Here is a 22,425-nt window from a genome sequence, read left to right on the forward strand (position 1 = left end):
CAATATCTAATGTTATATATAGCCCCCTGTCAACTATAGTGTAGGAATGAAGTTGTCACTGGTACAAATCAGTCTTAGACTGTACAGAATTACTATAATGCACAGCTGCTGTACTGTGAGAATAGCTCTGCATGCACACGCACAGCTCTGCATGGATACGTAACCTGCATGCATTTTTATCACTCTGCGCAGATATGGTACTTGAGGAACTGCCCTCCTGAAACACACAATGTACTGTAAGAACCAACCTCCTTAAACACACATTGCCCTGCAGATATATTGTACTGTAAGAACTGCCCTGCACAGAAACATACTGCCCTTTACAGATAATGTACAGTAGGAAGTGCCCGGCATGGATACATACTGCTCTGTATAGACACTAGGTTTTCCACCTTTTCCAGAAATAAATACTACCCTTTCTCTGCGATATTCCTTTACTAGCAATAACACTTGCTGAACCATTAAAATACTGACCAGCTGGTAACCCTACAGTAATGCTCTACATGCAAGCGTACTGTTATGGGCATACTAGTTAGCAGGGTCTAATAGTAAAGTAACTATTTTGAAGGAATAAGACACACTGTTTACGGAGGCTCTACCTGTAATTAATGCTCGGTGTTCTGTAGAGATCATTTGGTATAAGATTTACCTGCTATGCAGAGATACTTAACACAACAAAGTCACACTGTATATAGACCCACAGAGACATTTTACTATAATATCTGCATGCCCACACTCCTCTGCACAGAAACTATTTTGTAAGAAATATTATGCAAGTACACCCATTGTCTGCACATGAAAAAATGATCTGTAACTGATCTGTAATGGCTTGTTTTGCATTTGTACATATTTTTTTCTAGTATACTTATCTTGCTTATGCTTTGCATACATCACATGGTGATGCAAATGTTCTGTGCTTTTATAGCTTTGCCCAGATAAACAACAGAAATAACTGTGATGATAAACTAACAGGTGCAGTTGTACAATAAACTTTATGTGCTTCTATTGCTCTGCCTGGACTGTTCTACATAGATACAAAACTGAATAAAAAGGATGATTAATTACACACTTACAGTGCAGCATGGAGTGCTCAGAACAGAGATATATGTAGTTGTGCAATATTTGCAGTACATAGACAGTGCTCTGCAAAGCCTGATCTGCAGAAATATAGTGTGGGTATACGTGTAATCCAGGTCAAGAAGCCGTGCATGAGGCAGGAACTGCCACGGATTCAAGCTGCTGTTTTAATTGATCCATTTCTCCCTCGCCTCCCCCCCTTGCTCCCTCCCTCTAGTTCTTTCCTTTCTGTCTCACTATGTTCATCCAGCAACCCTCTAAATCTCCATTTTATTCTCTTCTCCTTAACCATTACACTCATTATTTTCCTCATCATTCTGTCAATCCTACTATGTTTGTCCCTCACTCCTAGCACATTTTGGGCTGAAGCATCAGGAACAGTGTTGTGTGCACAGCAAGGGCTTGCTGTCTTAGTACTATAGAGGGATAGGGTAAAATAGAACAGGGTGCAGTACCAGAGCTGTAATGAAGAATCTGGCTGGCTTCCTAACAACCCCCACTGCCATATGTGAAACTTCTAATTAAAAAATTAATTAATGAGAAAGTCACAGATATAAATGTGATGACAGATAAAGAGAGTGGAAGAGGGAGAGAGTATGATGACAGTGGTGGGCAGAAAAAGATACAGAGAAAAAAATAACTAAAAAAGGATGGTAACACAGAGAGACAGTGCAAGCACAAGAGTCACATCAAGGAGATACACGAAGAACAAGGGAAAAAATAAAGAGATACAGTGAAGACAGACGGTCTGGCACATACACACACAGTAGGACTGTACAAAGAGATATGGGGACTGCAAAAGAGTGAGAGAGGGAGGAACAATAAGACATAAACATAAAAACAGCCAGACAGCAAAGACAGATCAACCACCAAGGAGGCATAGGAAAACCGAGATAGATGGACAGAATTAGGCAGCAAGGGGAGAGTGATGTGAAATGTACAGCCAGACAGGCAACATGACATTATGAGACAGATAAATATATGGAGACAGATGATAGACAGATAAGACAGCCTGACAAACACAAACAGCAAATTACATAAGCAGTCAAAAAAGAGGTATATAGGAATAAACAGACATGCACACATAAAATAAATAAGGCAGCAATGAGAGAAAGATAAATAGCCAAATAGGCAACCATATATAGCAAGTAAGGATGCACGGAATCCAGGATTTGGCCTATTTTAGCAGTATTTGAATACGGCTGAATCCATGGTCCTGGCCGAACTGAATCCTTAAAATAATGTGACTTTTTGTCACATAAACATGGAAGCTGAAATTTTTTCACCGTGCGCATGGTTCTCTCCCTCCCAACAAGGCTGGAAAAAGAAGGAGACAATGTACAGGTACACATACTAAGAATGATACAGCACAGGGGAAGAGTTGTAGCGCCGACCAGATACCAAAGAAAGCAGTAAATGGGAGACGGAGAAAGAAACACAGCTTCAAATTAAATCTGTATTATGTAAGGGTTACACTTGTTGATGAGTCCATGTTTTCTGCTAAAACTTGCACAGGTATCTATTATCCAAAATGCTTGGGAACTGGGGTAGTCTTAATTAAGGGTCCATAATTTGGGTCTCCATACCGTAATTCTGCCAAATCTCAATTAAACATTTAATAAACCCAACAGAACTGTTTTGCCATCAATATGCATATACGCTACCATAAAAAGAACATATCATGTGCGATTATATTATGTGTGCCATTACATTCTACTCTTAATAAAATATAAGGAATGTACAAAAAATATGCTTTTCACTGATTTATTGAACATTTCTGGATAGGAACTAATCAGCTTCCACCTCTGTCTAGAAAGGATGGTGGTGCCGAACCTGCATTGCTGTTATAAAAAAAACCTAAAAAGTTGAGCATTTCATATAGTACAGTCATAGCAAGTCTGCAAGTTATTAAATATAGCACTGTTTTGTTATAACTGGCAGTCCTGCTGTGACTTAAGTATAAAGGCATTGCTTAGGTACTATATGAGATAATCAGCGTGCGTGACTTCACTCCCAAAGAGCGCCCTGACCCCTTTACCGCCCCCAACCCAGCCTCCGCTGCGGATTTTTTTAATAAAAAGAAAAGAAAACACATGCACCCACCCCCCTAAGGCTGCCGCCCTTGGCACCAGCCCTCGGGTGCCCCATTAATTATAAATACGGCCCTGGAAGAGGGTCTTTCTATAAATTAGATCACCATATTTAAGTCTTTTAAAAAATCATTTAAACATTAAATAAACTCAATAGGATTGCTTTGCCCCCAATAAGGATTTATTATATCTTAGTTGGGATCAAGTAAAAGGTACCGTGTTTCTTTATTACAGAGAAAAAAGAAACTATTTAAAAAAAATGTGAATTATTTTATCAAAATGGAGTCTACGGGAGATGGCCTTCCCATAATTCGGAGCTTTCTGGAAGATGGGTTTCCGAGACTGGATCCCATACCTGTACCTAAAAAAAGCTGCACTGCACTGATTTCTGTATAGGAAGCAAAGTCAGTGGGTTCATTCATACCAGGCTCCGCGGGCAGCTTTAGATTTTTGCTAGTACAGGTAAAGGACCCATTATCCAGAATGCTTGGGTCCAAGGGTATTCCGGATAAGGGGTCTTTCCGTAATTTGGATCTTCATACCTTAAGTCTACTAAAAAATCAATAAAACGGTAATTAAACCCAATAGGATTGTTTGCATCCAATAAGGATTCATTATATCTTAGTTGAGATCAATTACAAGGCACTGTTTTATTACAACAGAGAAAAAGGATATCAGTTTTAAAATTATGAATTATTTGATTAAAATGGAGTCTATGGGAGATGTGCTTTCAGTAATTCTGAGCTTTCTGTATAACGGGTTTCCGGATAACAGATCCCATACCTGTAGTTGTCCAAGCCTAACTCAATAGGAAAGTTAAATTGTAGCTCATCAGAATAAGAAAATATGGGTTACAACCTTATTAGGTCTGGCATGAAGGCTTGGATTGGGTGGTTTTATTTCCAGGATAAAAAGTCATGTCTAGCTATTAGATCCTAATAATGTCCTAGGTAAGACTTTTCATATACTGTCTGTATCCATTTTAGTAGGGTAATAATGCCACAGATTTGTTTGAAAGTAGCATGTAGCAAAGGAATCTTTGCCCTCAGCCCACCAGCTGTGTCTGCCCAAGCAGGCTGCTGTATAAAATGAATCGTGCTTACTTACTTACTGTCACGTATTGCACGCTGCAAATGTGCCCCTCTATGCTCTCTCTTTTACTACATACTGTATGCAGTTAAACAGAATCTTCCCTCTCTCCCTCTTATATGATTTCAGATGGATTTCTGTTCTTCCTAGTTCTCACCACAGCTGAAGTATGCCAGATGTCTTCCATGTCACCTAACTCGTACGACAGTCATCATCAGACTCAGTAGAGAAGATGCCTTCTGCATTCCACATGGTCATGCCTCAGGCAATTACCAAATGCACTGAAGCTTCAGTGAAGCTAGTGCAAGGTGATATCTGAAGTCATGTTACCTAAGGAACAGGTATTTTAGAAGACAAAGTAAGCATCTGGCCACTGGCAACTTTCTGCTCAGCAGGAAATGGGGAACTTTAATTGAAGATCTTTTAAGATGCCTTCAGCTAGATTTTGAGACTTAGTTGTTTCTGTTAAGTCAAGGCCTGGAACACAATTGTTATGTGGTAATTATGAAATTTCACTAAATAGACATACAGGTATTGAATTGTATAGCTACGAGAATGTATAAAGCAGATGTATGTATGGATTGTATCCCACATTGGAGTCAATTGACACAGATTTAATGACTGGATATCTGACTATTAGCCTCACTGTCCACCTTGTTTTAATTGCATTAAACAAGCCCAATCAACTTAAGAACTTCATTCTAAAAATGATTTCTAGCTTTATTATTTACATACCTCTTCTTTCTGCATCGCTCAACCAATGAACATGATTGCGGTAACCATATGAATACAGCAAGGGACCTTATCATAACACTGTTGTTTTTTACATGTTTATAACACTGTTTAGCTGTAAACACCAGCATCGATAATGCGTAGTTTATGCTTTATAATTGCTCCAGTCTGCATAAAATTATATGTTTTTCAGTACTAAGGTCTTGCATACTTTTGTGTTATTTTACCGTCTTATCTCTCCCAAAATGGCACTTAATTAGATGATTGTTCAACCCTAGCACTCAGTGAATAACAGCATTCTCATATAACATGACTAGGAACAGAAAGGAAGTAAATATAATTAACATGATTACCAGGAATGCTTCAAAGGGCGTACAGAAAAAGCAACTGAATGTTTTTAAAAGGATAGTGCACCTTACTATTATTTTTAGACCGTGCTTTTAAGACAATCAGAAAATAGTCTTTATTTTTGGTGGTTTTTGGATTAACCTTTTATTCAGCAGCTCTCCTGTTTGACTCCCATTTAATCTAGCAAACAAGCAGTGGTTTGAATGGAAGACTGCAAAATGAATAGAAGAGGGCCTGAACAAAAAGATAATTAATAGAAAGTAACCATAGCAATAAAACCATAAAAGTCTCACAGGTCAAATGTTTTTGGTTGCAAAGGTTGCCATACCGGCCAGGTTCCATTTCAGCTTGAAAGATGGAAAGTGACACAATCAGAAGCTAAATAATGGAAAAAAAAATAAGACCAATTTTAAGGTTTCTAACAAAAGGTCAGTCTAGAACATAGTTTTACTTAAAGGGGTTGTTCACCTGTGAGTTAACTTTTAGCATGATGTAAAGAGTGCTATTCTAAATGAATTTGCAATTGGTCTTCATTTTTTATTACTGGTAGTTTTTTTAATTATTTAACTTTTTGTTCCACAGCTCTCAAGTTTGGAATTTTAGCAGCTATCTGGTTGCTAGGGTTTGATACATAACTGATACATGAATAGTAGTGGGGCTGAATAGAAAGATAAGTTATAAAAAGTAACAATAACAATAAAACTATAGTCTCACAGAGTAAGTGTTTTTGGCTGCGGGGGTCAGTGACTCTCATTTTAAAGCTGAAAAGAGGCTTAAGAAAAGTTGCTTAGAATTGAAATGAAATTACTTCTGGAACAAAATATAGGTTGATTACAAGTTAACCACTCATGGATAATTACTAATACAACTGTCCTTCTTTGTGGTTATTCACAAACCATCATCTTGCCTAAACCCCAAAGCACTTTTGCAAGGCAGGGATACAGACAATCATAGGGAGGTTTAATCCTGCTTAAATTCAATAAGCAAAGACTGAAACTTAATTCACTTTTGTGCCTTTGATTGAGGATATGGTATTGGTCTGAAGCCTGAAATGTGAGACTCAGAGCTACCCAACAGATAAGCCTCTACAATTTAGAAAAGTCCTCTGGAGAGTTTTATGAGGAAATATATATTCGCCCTCCAAAATGAATATAATTTCTCATCCAGGGTGTATGCTTTCTCCATGCTTTATTTCACCCTTCAGTGGATTAATGTAATAATAATTGGACTCCGGAGCTCTAAGTCTGAAGAAAGCTTCTGAAAACTTACACAATTTAAGATAAGGTATGAAATATTTGGGATGATGTGAAAAAGAAATGATATGACTGAAAAGGACAAAGGGAAACACACCTATGCAAGGGAATCTAACCCAAACATTCTGCTTTCCAAAAAACAGAGAGAACTAATGCTGGTGGCAAGTTTAGGATATGCACAGATTGAGAAGCAAACACTCTATGAGACATTTGCAAAAATGTAAGAAAAAACAAGGGAGAATCATAGAGGGCCAAGGACATGATGATCTGTAGAGGTCATATCTGCTATAAATCCCAGTGGATTTGAAAGATCTTTGAGCTGATCTGTAGTCAAATAAATGAATGAGACAGTTTACGGCAATCAAATTAAAGTAATTAATGAAAAGAAAAAATCCATGTCAACTGGGAAAATAGAGTCACCTCCAGAACATCAGATCTACAAACCTCGAAGTCATATACATATACAGTATGTCTGCCCCATATGTTTCTTTGTATAGTCTACTAGTTTCCCAGGAAAATACATTGTCCCCTTTAACCCTAACATTTAACAATAATTAATATTAATTTATGTACATTCTCTTTGTATTATAGACCTCTCTGGTACCCAAAGGTGAAACATTACCCATATAAGCACGTATCAAATAACCATTCCTCAGAAATATAATATGCGTAGAGTTGCACAAAAGCAACAATAAGAGGTCAGCTGGAACAAATAGCAAAGTGATACTCCATATAAGGTCTATAGGCACTAACAAATAAAAACACAGGTTGTACTCTAGCAATGAAACAGAAGCCATGTTACTTATTTTCTGACCCACTGACCTTCTGTTCTGTAGTAAGTAATTTCTGCATCTATTTGATTGATTTTTCCTTTTACCTGATCCTTCCAATCAAACCCCAGGCCACTCACAGTCTACTTAATGATACATCTAAAAGACCACTTGATACAGCAACACCTCTCAAGTCCCTTTGAGTAGAGGAAACAAGAGCATAAACTGCCTTGCACATTCCTGGCCCTCTTTTCCATGGTGTAAATGCTCCACTGCCACCATAAGTGAACCTCTACTAGTTCTTTTTACTTATATGGTTGTAAGGCCCTTCTGATATTCTTTCTTACCTTTACCCCAATAATCTACAATCCCTGTGATTAATACTAGTTGATATTTCAAAACTGGAATAATATATTATGAATTATATTATTCTACTTAATGTTTGCTCCTGAGATTTTAGTTTGCATTTTACAACGTTTGGCCCATGAAATAATTCCCTTGTGGTAAGGAAAAACAGGAACAGCTTTATCCTATGACCTTCATATTTTCTGATGCCAAGTATCATGGCAGTATAAAACCGAGCTCCTCTGCATTTTAACTATGAAACCTATATAAAATCCTACAAATCCTTGGTGAAAATGACCAAATACATGCAAACTGTTCATCAGTCTGGACCCAACTGGTCTATCTCCTGCATCATCCAAATGCAGAAGGGGTTCTGGATGCTGCTATTTATTAATGTGTTAAAAAGCTGCAGATCCCTGGGCTACATTCTGGGTCTGGTAAGACACAGCATGCAAAATGATATATCCCATAAATATTGATGAGTTTGAGTATGTCTAAGGAAAGAGTACAGAGGTGCAGAGACATCTTGGGCTAAAAGACTGTCAGTGCTAAACAATGTCTTGATAGTCACACAGTCTAATGTGTAATCACAGCGTATCACAGATTACCGACTGATCTGTGTGTAATTACAGCATGATGAGAGGAGGAGTGAAGAATTGGGAGGGAGGGAAAAGGAGGGAGATAGATGGAAGGGAGAGTGATACAGTATAGTGAGACATGTAGAGAAGAATAGGCATATGCAAACACAGACTATGAAATAGAAGATCGGTTTTCAGGAAAAAAAAGAAGAGCTTATGATGCTCTGCAGTGATAAAATGACAATTTCCCTGCAGGGGTGAGAGATATTCGTAAGAAATGCTCTGCAGGACATAGAGGCAGGAAATGATACAGATAGCAGGTGGAATTACACTTTACAGTAAGAGAACCAAATGATGTTCTACAGCTAAGGACGTAATTTTAAAATGAATTAAGGGCTAGCTTTCTGCATAGGCAGGAAAGGAACTGATGTTTAAAGTATTATGAGATGGTGTTTTCTTGCAAACAAAAAGTAAATGAGATGCTCAGAAGGGTAAGAATGAGAAAATGAGCTAAGAGCGGGTTAAGGAAGAGGAAGTTAGTAAAGTGCAGTGTTAAGTAGCATAGGGCACTGAAATACATGACGTGATGCGGAGAGATACTCTTCAGAACCAGAAAGTGAAATAGATACTCTCATGTGAGTTTCATAGAGAACACCCTGCAGAAGCAATTACAGTGTGCACAGCCAAGTGGGTAATGCAGTGCAGAGAATACATAGAGAAGTGCCACTCAAGCTAATGCAGTGCAGAGAATACATAGAGAAGTGCCACTCACAGCTAATGCAGTGCAGAGAATACATAGAGAAGTGCCACTCACAGCTAATGCAGTGCAGAGAATACATAGAGGAGTGACACTCACAGCTAATACAGTGCAGAGAATGCATAGAGAAGTGCCACTCACAGCTAATGCAGTGCAGAGAATACATAGAGAAGTGTCACTCACAGCTAATGCAGTGCAGAGAATACATACAGAAATGCCACCCACAGCTAATGCAATGCAGAGAATACATACAGAAGTGCCACCCACAGCTAATGCAGTGCAGAGAATACATAGAGAAGTGCCACTCACAGCTAATGCAGTGCAGAGAATACATAGAGAAGTGTCACTCACAGCTAATGCAGTGCAGAGAATACATAGAGAAGTGCCACCCACAGCTAATGCAGTGCAGAGAATACATAGAGAAGTGCCACTCACAGCTAATGCAGTGCAGAGAATACATAGAGAAGTGTCACTCACAGCTAATGCAGTGCAGAGAATACATACAGAAATGCCACCCACAGCTAATGCAATGCAGAGAATACATACAGAAGTGCCACCCACAGCTAATGCAGTGCAGAGAATACATAGAGAAGTGCCACTCACAGCTAATGCAGTGCAGAGAATACATAGAGAAGTGTCACTCACAGCTAATGCAGTGCAGAGAATACATAGAGAAGTGCCACCCACAGCTAATGCAGTGCAGAGAATACATAGAGAAGTGCCACCCACAGCTAATGCAGTGCAGAGAATACATAGAGAAGTGCCACTCACAGCTAATGCAGTGCAGAGAATACATACAGAAGTGTCACTCACTGCTAATGCAGTGCAGAGAATACATAGAGAAGTGCCACTCACAGCTAATGCAGTGCAGAGAATACATAGAGAAGTGTCACTCACAGCTAATACAGTGCAGAGAATACATAGAGGAGTGTCACTCACAGCTAATGCAGTGCAGAGAATACATAGAGGAGTGCCGCTCACAGCTAATGCAGTGCAGAGAATACATAGAGGAGTGCCGCTCACAGCTAATGCAGTGCAGAGAATACATAGAGGAGTGCCACTCACAGCTAATGCAGTGCAGAGAATACATAGAGGAGTGCCGCTCACAGGTAATGCAGAGCAGAGAATAGAGGAGTGTCACTCACAGCTAATGCAGTGCAGAGAATACATAGAGAAGTGCCACTCACAGCTAATGCAGTGCAGAGAATACATAGAGAAGTGCCACTCACAGCTAATTCAGTGCAGAGAATACATAGAGAAGTGTCACTCACAGCTAATGCAGTGCAGAGAATACATAGAGAAGTGCCACTTACAGCTAATGCAGTGCAGAGAATACACAGAGAAGTGTTACAGCTAATGCAGTGCAGAGAATACACAGAGAAGTGCCACTCACAGCTAATGCAGTGCAGAGAATACATACAGAAGTGCTACTCACAGCTAATACAGTGCGGAGAATACACAGAGAAGTGCCACTTACAGCTAAAGGAAAGGGATGCAGGTGGCATGTTATTGACACTGCCTGCTGGTTTGAAGACAAAAGTAATAATAATGTTCCCCTGTTCTGTGCTACTATGTGCCATTTACAAGCAGGGAACTATCAAGTGGAAATGAGACAACGATCGGAGAAAAAGGGGCAGTACAAACTGCAAAGGCAACTGGAAAAGATTGAGAGAGAGGAGTAGCAAGGGAGATGCGCTGGGAGTTTAGAAGTGAAACAGTTAGATGGAGGTGATACTAAGGTGATAGAGACACAAAAAGCTGAGAAATGACAACTTCTCGCCTTTAATTAGTCACAGAGCAAAGACAGAGGGGGAAGTTATGAAAACCAAGTAGTAAGCAAGCAATAATAAACAGGATTGTTCTGATTGTTCAAGAACTCATCCAGGCCCCTCTTAAAGGGACAGTAACACCAAAAAATGAAAGTGTATAAAAGTAATTACTATATAATGTAATGCTGCCCTGTACTGGTACAACTGGTGTGTTTTCCTTAGAAAGACTACTATAGTTTATATAATAAAGCTGCTGTGTAGCCACAGGGGCAGCCATTTACAGGAGAAAAGGCACAGGTTACTTAGCAGATAACAGATAAAACCCCATTATATTCTACAAAGCTTATCTGTTATCTGCTCTGTGCCTGTGCCTTTTCTCCTTTTTCCCAGCTTCAATGGCTGCCCCCGTGTTGACATAGCAGCTCATTTATATAAACTATAGTAGCGTTTCTGTTGCAAACTTACCAGTTTTACCAGCGCAGGGCAACTGTACATTATATTTTAATTACTTTAAAACACTTTCATTTTTTGGTGTTACTGTTCCTTTAAAGGCATTAACAGAAGCTGCCATTACAACATCACTAGGAAGGGCATTCCCCAACCTCACTGCCCTCACCGTGAAAAAACACCTACGCTGCTTCAAATGGAAGCTCTGTTCCTCTAATCTAAGGGGTGACCTCTGGTGCGCTGATTGTTTTTATGGGAAAAAAGAACATCCCCCAACTGCCTATAATCCCCTCTAATGTACTTGTACAGAGTAATCATGTCCCCTCGCAAGTGCCTCTTTTCCAGAGAAAACAACCTCAACCTCGACAGTCTAACCTCATAGTTTAAATCTTTCATCCCCTTTACCAGTTTAGTTGCACGTCTCTGCACTCTCTCCAGCTCATTAATATCCTTCTTAAGGACTGGAGCCCAAAACTGCACCGCATACTCAAGGTGAGGCCTTACCAGGGACCTATAAAGCGGCAAAATTATGTTCTCATCCCTTGAGTCAATGCCCTTTTTTTATACAAGACAGCACTTTATTTGCTTTAGTAGCCACAGAATGACACTGCCTGGAATTAGACAACTTGTTATCAACAAAAACCCCTAGATCCTTCTCCATTAAGGATACCCCCAACAAACTAACCATTCAGTAGATAGTTCGCGTTTATATTATTTCTACCAAAGTGCATAACTTTGCACTTATCAACATTGAACCTCATTTTCCAGTTTGCTGCCCAGTTTCCTAATTTTGTCAAATCGCTCTGCAAAGCGGCAGCATCCTGCATGGAACTTATAGTTTTGCACAATTTTGTGTCATCAGCAAAAATAGAAACAGTACTCTCTATGCCCACCTCCAGGTCATTAATAAACAAGTTAAAAAGCAAAGGACCAAGGACTGACCCCTGAGGTACTCCACTAACCACACTGGTCCAATTAGAAAATGTTCCATTTACCACCACTCTTTGTACTCTATCCTTCAGCCAGTTCTCTATCCAATTACAAATATTATGTTCTAGGCCAGTGCTGTCCAACTTCTGCGGTGCTGAGGGCCGGAATTTCTCGCGCATACATGGTGGAGGGCCGCTAATGGAAGCCACTCCCCCCTTTAAACCACACCCACTTCAAACCACACCCATTTTATCACAATGGTGGTAGTGCAGCAAAAACCCAAATGCTTGGTCCTCACTGCAGGGATATCAACCATCATTCATATGTGAAATAATTATATTATGTCATATTAGGACACACCCTAAAATCCATATGACTCTTCCCCTGTGGATAGCACAGCAGCCCCCAGTACATAATTACACACCTTAGGGACCATTTACTGGCTATTTCCAACTGCTAACAAACTCCCGGAACAAACCCCTGCCAGGTTCACCTCCCACAGGCAGCATAGGGTAGCACTCTGCCTGCCCTACGCTACCTGTGTGTGCCATACTCTGCCTGCCCCATGATGCCTGTGTCTGCCATATGCTGCCTGTGTGTGCCATACTCTGCCTGCCCTATGATGCCTGTGTCTGCCATATGCTGCCTGTGTGTGCCATACTCTGCCCTACCCTGCCTGTGTGTGCCATACTCTGCCTGCCATATGCTGCCTGTGTGTGCCATACTCTGCCCTACCCTGCCTGTGTGCCATACTCTACCTGCCATATGCTGCCTGTGTGTGCCATACTCTGCCCTACCCTGCCTGTGTGTTCAATACCCTCCCTGTCCTATGCTGCCTGTTTGTGCCATACCCTCCCTGCCCCATGCTGCCTAAGTGCCATACTCTGCCTACCTTATGCTGCCTACACACAGGCCTGAGGTGTGAACAGTTGAACAATGTGGGTGATTACAGCCTGAGCCTGAGGTGTGAACACTGCAGGGGGTAAACAATGCATAGATTAAAAGGTGTGAACAGTACAGGGGATTACAAGTTTAAACAATACAGAGGGATTACAGCCTGAATCTGAGGTGAGAACCATGCAGGGGGGCTGTTAATCTCAGTACTGATACCATTTAAAGCTTATACAAGGGTAAACCATCAAAGCAGTCAGACAGGTGGGGGGCCACACAGAGGGGGGTCGCGGGCCGCACTGTTCTAGGCCAATATTCCTTAATTTGATCATTAACCTTCTGTGAGGTACTGTATCAAACGCTTTAGCAAAGTCCAAGTAGATGACATCAACTGCCATTCCAGCATCGAGGTTCCTACTCACCTCCTCATAAAAGGCGACTAAATTAGTCTGGCAAGATCTGTTACGCATAAAACCAAGCTGGCACAAACTGATAGTATTGTGAACTGCAATGTATTCAAGTACCCTATCCCTTATTACCCCTTTCAAAATCTTTCCTACTACTGACGTCAGACTAACAGGCCTATAGTTTGGCTGGTGGGTATGGTTAGCTCAGAACAGGAGACAGGATCAAGTTACACACATGCTCAGAGAATAGGAAGGCTGCCGCTGGCACCTACAGGAAGGGGAGAGAGATTTCAGTGATGTCACTGTAGTCTTCACACTGCTGTAGGCTGCCAGCACCATATCTCAGAGAAGCAAGCAGGGATCTGGGAATTTAGATATGCAGTAAGTACTTAAAAGGAATGCCTTTAGACTTACTTTTAATTTATATTAACCTTTCCTTGTCCTTTAAATAGAAGAATATAGATTATACTATATGCAGTACTGAGTACGGCACATAGAATTATCCTAATTCTTGGATCAAAGAAGAATCATGAGTATAAGATCTGGTTCTATCAATATAAGAAACATTAGACATCAGTGCAAGTATCCCATAATTCTATTAGATCAACATCAAATACTTGTTGCTTTCTTCCTTACTTTTTTATGAGGGTTTCAATGGGGGTTATTTTTTAACCTTTACTGTTCCTGAGAAATGAATACATTATAGATCCTAGTTCCCCTACTACAGAAGCTTTCAGTCATGGCATAGGTAACATGATGAAAGGTGTCCAAAAATGCACATACAAAAATGGTGAATGGAGTTGACCTTAGGTATTTTTAAGCCCCTTTTTGCTTGAGGCGGGCTGACCAAAACCTGTAACCACTCTCTGCACTAGAATAGACTAATGGCAAGTAAAAGAAAAAACAAACCACTTTTTACGTGCCCTATTAATATGCACTACCATCTGAGGCAAGGTTCTAACCTAACTTCATAGCAGGAGGAACACTGGCACTGAGGGAATGACTCAGTAATATAAAGCGGAGCATCGGGTGCAAAGTGAGATGTAGCTTGCAGATCAGTAAGAGAGGGCAGTCGCTGCAAAAACAGAAGGCAAGCTAATTTCCATCAGGTACAACCTTTTGTTAAAGTACATGATTTCAAGCTGATCCAAAAGAAACTCAACCCACCCCCATCTAAAGCCATTGTCTGTCAATTTGCCTCAGGAATAAAATAAAAAGACCTTTACTGACTAGCCCTGTTCAACTTTGTACTAAGGATCTGTTTATAATTAATCAAAGCTTAATAAATTATAATTATTATAAATTATTATATCGAAGTTAGGGGATTCCATACAAAAAGACACAGTCATGTTCTAACATCACTTGAGTTTTTTTTTTTTTTAAATTGCACAGTTTTTTATTCGTAATAATTTTTCAAACCAAAATATCTAATTAAAGGAAAAGTAACACTAAAAATTTTTTAGTAAATAATCTATTCTACCCTGCCCAAAAAATTGCCCTATCCTGCACACCATTTTGAATGCTTCATTTGAAATAGGGCGATACGGCGATGCAGGGAAGAATCCACTATGCGACCATCGATTGATTGATCCTAGCCTTCCTTATGTATAGGAAGGAGTCAGGCTAGGATCGATCGTCGCATAGTGGATTCTGCCGTGCCGTGCATTACATTTTCTTTAATGAAAACATTAAACAAAAAATTAAAAATGCAAATCTTATTTTTGGTATAAAAAAACAGAAAAAAAATTGTGTGACAAAAAATAAAATAAATCAGCCCCTAAGAGTTCATTTCAGTGACGTACTTTCTCACTTGCTAATAATGCATCCAACCCTTTCTAAAAACTGGTAAATTCACCTGCCAATGCAGCTGCTTGGTTTCAAAGAGAGAAATCAACAGCTTCACAGCTCTCACTTCAAAAAATCCTTTTCACACCCTAAAATGGAACTTCCTTTCTTCTAATCTCAAGGGATGTCCTTGTGTCCTCTGCAAATATTTGCCAGCACTGGAGAGATTATTACATGCTTTTTTGCATATATAATGAGGTAAATATGAAGCAACCCTATATCTATCTGTTTAGATAAGTAGTGCTAAATGACTAAAGACATACGTATATCCAAATAGTGTGGATGTTTTTGTCAGCACCTGCTAAAACCTTTATAGTGACTGTGCCTGCCATTTTGCATGTTTACACAGCAGAACATAAACCAGCCAAGAGGGGAAGCATAAAAGAGGGGGGAGAACAGGGGATGCAGGTATGAGATAATGTGAAATGTTCTAAAGAAAGGAATAGCATTAAGATTAAAAAGCAACATGGCATATACTATTTTAGGCAGGGCCCTATTTACCTCTGTTATCAGTTGTTTTTTGTTTGTAATCTGTATGTCCAATGTATGAAACCCACTTGTTGTACAGTGATGCAGAATATGTTGACGCTTTATAAATACATGTTAATGATAATAATATACAGCTCTGAACTCCCTGGTGTTTGGGGTGTAGGACTAGCTCAGAATACCTATGAAAAGTGTGCACATCCAGAAACCAGAAACCTACATTTTAGAAAAACTGTAAAAAATATTGTAGTATACTATACTATAGTGAGGAACTGACCTTGAGATTAAATGATCAGCAGCTGAAGCGGCGTATATACCTGGGAATTTCTGGTCTGATACATGTGGCAACAGGCCCCTATCACAGCTTCCGTGATTGCTGTCAAAACCCTGTAATGCCCTATGGGAGAAAAGCAGTATATAAACAATTCTAAACAATTTTTCCTACTTCCTAAACATTTTGAGAACATAATTTTTACAAAGTAATTTTTTCTACATATTTAGTTATAAAATAATACTTAAATAATTGCAATAATTTTGCAGGATAGCTTTTCCATGACTTGATTTAAACACATTCAGCCTTTGAGAATTCTGATACTTTTGCGTATTTAGTACTCCTGCCTGCTGCAGTGCTGTGTTCTTCCTAAAATGTCAAAGTTAAGCGCAGTTATGTTATCCTAGCAAGCTCTGATTATTAAAATGTGTACAGTAAAATGTATCAAGCTAATAATAATCACTTCATAAATAGAGAGAACACTCAGCAAGTTGTCCTCAACTGCAATAAGCATCCATTTAATGTGTGTATGTCTCTGTTAAAGTTGATCCTAATCATCTCCATCACTTATCACTGAGTAAACCAGAAAACAAGAAATTGTCACCTCCAAAAGTGTTAAATAAACGCTTAATATTAAAAAATAGACTAGTCACACATGTATGTATAATGAATAAAGGAAGCCTAATAGCTGGCTTGTAGAGCAGCAAGGTAATATGGGGCCCCTAATTACAGGCTGCATCATCAGTTCCAGTTCGGCAGTAGTGTGCCCCACAAAAATGCTCCTGTTAATCTGTAAATAGAGTTAAACCAGGATAAACATTTCAATGTCTCACTGTTCTGTACATTACTGCAGCTACTCGCTCTTGTGTGTGGACAAGTCATCTGTTTTTCTGTTCTTTATTTATTGTAAATGTTTTTAAAGAGGTGATAAATCTATTCATTGTTTAGCACCATGCTAGCCTTTTGATCTTACTCACTTCACCCCAATTTGCCACTAGCACTTTTTTTTTAAAAAATATATGTGTATATATTTTCTGATTACAACAAGAAGGCTCTCTCAGCTACAGGCCTACTTACTGATTACCCCGCATGTTTGAGATGCATTACCACTGCACATTGGCTGTCTCCTTCTATTAGCACCTCTCAATCCTATTTTAAGACCCATCTGTTGAGTCTTTTTAGTTAATCTTGCACAAGAACACTTTACTGTGAATCAGTGGGCCAGGAACCATCTTCCCAGAAGCCTGTTTCAGCACGTGCTAATCAATCCTTCTGTGGATTTATGCTTTCACTACCTATAATTAACAGATAAACCCTTAGACACAGGTTCTATTTTCTTCATTTGTGCTGCTTGCATTATGAACATTTTCATCTCATTCGTAGGGGCAGACACCCAATGAATCTGCATCTTTACTGGCTCTATCAAAGCTTGCTCAGCTAGTCTATACCTATATGTGCGTTCCTTGTGTTTCCATATAGGCAATAAAATGAACAGGCAGCTTATCAATACTCACATTGATGAACATCTATTTCTAAATGGACACACACCAAGAGACAACATCACAAGCTACTTCTGTTATTCCATAGTTAAGCTACTCAACATATTTGCCATAAGTTCCACACACAGATATCTGCGTCCTCTTTATCTATTTAATCTACAGGCAAACTCCAACCACCCACTAGTGCTCCAGGACTGATACAAGACACACTGCCAAAATCAAAGTAAAAAAATTCTGAAAAAGCAATACAAATAAAAAGATAGGCTAAACAGGTTCAAATTCATTACTCAAGCAATAAAACAGATGTGTTTTTCCATGAGTGTACTCTAAAAAATGTATGGGTGTTCTGGAAATGAATCTAATGTAAGTGCAATAATGGGTGCAAAATTACTCCTTCCCCCCCCCCCCCCCCCGTCGCGTGTGGGTGCAGGGGCGAAGTGGCCGACCAGATTGCCTAGGGAACCTGGTCGGCTTGGCCCGCCCGTTTACACCCATGCAGAAATTAAAGAGTTATCAGTTATAAAATAATGCACACTTCTAACCCAGTACTTTGAATTGGGTAGTATCACACATACACATTGTAGTGGTCTTCAAGATGAGTAGCAGCAGTTAACTGAACCCACTAGTGCAGTGGTTCTCAACCTTCCTAATGCTGAGACCCTTTAATACAGTTCCTCATGTTGTGGTGACCCCCAACCATAAAATTATTCCTAAGACCATCGGAAAAATGGTCTTAGGCGACCCCCGTGAAAGGGTTATTCGACCCACAAAGGGGTCGCGACCCATAGGTTGAGAACCCTGCACTAGTGGAAACCTGAAACTACTGCCACATTTAGGCAAGGTTTTATACCTCAAATGCATATACTTTCACACTTTTCATCAGAGGAGTTTAAAACTACAAGTTTTGTGAATACTGATAAGAAATAATTGGCAACAATGTTTGGACACTGATAATATGAGCAGCACAAATAAGGGAAAATAACAATCATGTCTAAAAGGTAGTGAAAAGGCAAAAACACATGATTAGAACATGGGGAGGATAGTCTCTTAAGCACCAGCCAAGTAATGTGTGTCTATGTAAGATAAAGCTAAAAAGATTAATTTAGCAGATGGGTATTAATTAAGTACTTTAGTCCTTGTCCTTTGCTGCCCTTTTCCCTAACAAATGCCCATTTGCCCAAGTGCAAACGATATGCATATGTTCAACAACAAAAAAAAAGCAACAAGAGGGTGCCTCATTTCTGGCTTGTGCTTACTCAAGGACAAGGAATGTAATTCAATGATGTTTCAATTTGTTAAAAAGGTGGCATATTTCTGTGCACACTGCATACCCATCATCTGTGAAATAGAAGATGGTGGTGCGACTTGCAGTATTATAGCCTGGTCTGGTGTGTTTTTCCAGAATTAGCGATTGTATTCACTAGTAAGGGGGTGCCTAAAAGATTGCACTCTTCTTGTGCTTTAAATACATGGTGTTAGATTCTAGGCAAGTCAGCTTTAAACAGATAGTTCATCTTCAAAGGGATACTGTCATGGGATTTTTTTTAACACATCAGTTAATATAGCTTCTCCAGCAGAATCCTGCATTGAAATCTGTTTTTCAAAAACACAAACAGATTTTTTTATATTTTATTTTGAAATTTCACATGGGGCTAGCCATATTTTTCATTTCCCAGGGTGCCACAAGCATAGGACCTGTGCTCTGATAAACGTCAGTCACACTTTACTGCTGAGCTGCAAGTTGGGAGTGATATCACCCCCCAGCAGTCGATCAGCAAAACAATGGGAAGGTAGCAAGATAGCAGCTCTCAGTAGATATCAGAATAGCACTCAATAGTAAGAAATCCAAGTTCAGCTTGGGACTCCTCCAGTTACATGGGAGTAGGAGAACAAATAGGTTACCCGAAAGCAGTTCTAATGTGTAGCTCTCACTCCTTCTGAAAGCTCAGACACAGGAACAATGCACTGAGATGGCTGCCTACACACCAATATTACAACTAAAAAAATACATTTGTTGGTTCAAGAATAAAATATTAAATGGTAGAGTAAATTACTTGCTATGTTAACAGTGTAATTTATAAATAATAAGTACATAATAAAAATCATGACAGAATCCCTTTAAGGCAGAAAAAGATAAAATAAGTTAAAAAAAAAAAAAAAAATCCCCCTCTCTCTACTGCATACCCAGACTGTTATTCAAAATATGCCTGTACACAGAGGCCCAAACAGCCTCCCACCAGCCCAATACATAGGGACTCTGCCTGTGGCATCTTACAGCAGCCCCTCGGCATTTGCCAAATCCACAGATTGCCAGTCCAGGCCTGGATAAATCTGTCAAAAAAGTTTCAGATCAGTGCATGCACAGAACTCGATTTTCGTTTACACTGGGGTTTATATATGAAAATGAAAGTACCATTTTCTTTATGCAATAAGTAACAAAAACACGGAAATGACTTAATTAAAACAAAAAAAGCACATACCCAGATAAGTGAACTTCTGGAGAACAAGAGGGTATGCTACGATATCTTTAGGTGATTTGGAAAGTAGCTACTTATCCCTATCCCTGAAACTACTCTAGCCAATTCTTCATCATTTAAAGCGCTGAAACATGCACCTCCTTCTTCTATTCTAGAATGTATAAACACTAACCTCCTCCTCTTCTATCTCAGTTCTGACACACAAACACACACTGGAATTACTTGCCTGTTCCAGTACTGACACATATACACTTTTCTCTTCTATTTTAGCACTAGCAAACACTAATCTTTCTCCTCTATTCTAGAAAATAAATATTCACAAGGCATCCTCTTGTACCTTCTATTGTGTTATTAAAATACACACTGCCCTATTATTGAATCAACACAATCACTGTTCCATCTCTTGTCGAGTACAGTAACACACAATCAGCTTTGCTTCTGTTCCACTGCTTACACCCTCAGGGCTCTCTGTTCTATTTAAGAGCTGGCACACGTAATCACACATCTCTCTTCTATTTTAGCATACACATTTCAACCTTTTATGCCAGTATTGACACACAGTATCAATGGATGTATGGCTTTTAATATGTAGCATAATGTTCATCTTCCATGGTAAATATTCACTGAGCACTATTAGGGGTGGCCTGTGTAACCTTACAAGTGCAACACAGAAGGGGCACTAGGCTAATCGTGTTTATTCATATGCACGGTTTTCATGACACTGTGATGTTACCGCTTGAGAAAGAGTGGGCACACACAGCAAGAAACATGAGTTGTGGTTCGTTTATACCGTATTTTTATCTGCTTCTGTAAATAGTCCTATTTCTATGCCTAATTTCTTAAATAAATGGGTATTAAACTATATTTCAGTTTCTCCTTCAGATTTGGTCATATTAAATGCAACCTGATGGGAGGGAGAAGTGACTGATCGAGATATGTTGTTGATATGCAAATTGCTACTGGTCTGTACTGAGTAGCCAATTCTACCGTCAAATGTAGATATGTTATGGTGATTGGCCCTCAGTTTGTCACTTGGCATGACTATATATGTCACTGGCACTAGAAGTTTTGGCACCTGGGTGCTTTTGCTGCTTGGATCATTTCTTGGATCATCTGAAGGAAGCAAAGGAAGGGCGATTCAAGAGCTATATATATATATATATATATATATATATATAAACACACATCCCAATTAGAGCACCTTTGTCAAGTATTGCTTCTGCATTTTATAGAAAGTTGAAATATATGTGTAAGATAGATCCTTTTCTCACAAGGTTTGGAGGGAGGCAAAATACATTGCCTGCAAATTTTCCTTTTTCCTGTGAACGACTGCAGCGAAACATCATCCCAGGGTGTTGTGCTAGGAGATGGTTGCCAACTTGCCCTGAAACCTGCATTGCAACATATGGAGACTTTCATGGAGACCTGAATTATATACAGCATATTCCTAGGGTTCTTGCTCTCCCACTTATGAGCAGTGCTGGTACTGTGTCACATAATTTGGCAGCAGGTATAAAATTAATGCATTGCTGGTACAGTAACAATTGCATGCTTGAACCAGACACAGAGTAGAGGTGCACTTCTCATGTATGTAAATGTAAAGAGTGGTGGTCTGCAGGAAAGGGAGGGCTACAGCAAATAATATTTCCTGTATGCCATCAGCTTGTAATCATTAATAGTTCTCCTCAACTCCTTAAAACACAGCCTGCTGGGACACACATATCCCTTTATATCAAATATCACAGCTTTCTGTTGTAGGACTATCATTATAACTCATTTACCATTTAGTGACATCCTACAATCAGACAGGTGCCATCTATGACTAACAGAGAGGATCCTGGAGAATTCAAACAAGATATTTCTGGAAGACACTCATAGATTCTCATGAACAGGCAGAGTAAAAGGCATTATATCATAGCCTTATGCATCTTGTGACAAATCCCTTACTCACAGGCTAAAGTATTGCTCTCATTTCACCTGCTCTAACATAAAAATCACATTTATGAAAAGATACGTTCACATACAAATAAGTTCATTTCTGCCATAAGGAAAGGCAAGAAATTGACCTGAAGGGCTGTCAAATAGAAAAATGAAAAAAAAAAAAACAGAATGTGCTCCAGCAGAGTGCAAATAACTTGCAAAAAGGAACCTGTTCTTTTAGACAAGAAGTTTAGCTATTACTAATGGAAAACATGGTGTACTCTCTTTGCAATTCGAATGGCTCAGCACGCAAGCATGGTTAGAATAAAAGCCTGGATGGCTAGGAAGTGGGGCAGCATATGAATGCACCTATTATTATACTTTATATATAGTGTTGGCCCTGACGTAAACATATTCTAAAAACACTCCCAACAACACCTAGGC

General features: G+C 39.3%; 1 protein-coding gene across 6 annotated transcripts in view; it reads right to left on the reverse strand.

Annotated features, from left to right (window-relative positions):
* Positions 1-22,425, reverse strand: part of lingo1 (leucine rich repeat and Ig domain containing 1) — a 139,290-nt gene that overhangs the window by 46,773 nt on the left and 70,092 nt on the right. For 2 of the 6 annotated variants that reach the window (XM_012965852.3, XM_012965854.3), the window contains one exon: positions 16,092-16,211. The exons of the other annotated variants lie outside the window; for them this stretch is intronic. The gene's annotated coding sequence lies outside the window, so the exon portion shown is untranslated. The remainder of the gene's footprint in view (positions 1-16,091; positions 16,212-22,425) is intronic. 6 annotated transcript variants of the gene reach the window in all.

Source organism: Xenopus tropicalis, chromosome 3, assembly GCF_000004195.4.
Source record: "Xenopus tropicalis strain Nigerian chromosome 3, UCB_Xtro_10.0, whole genome shotgun sequence".
NCBI classification, from domain to species: Eukaryota; Metazoa; Chordata; class Amphibia; order Anura; family Pipidae; genus Xenopus; species Xenopus tropicalis.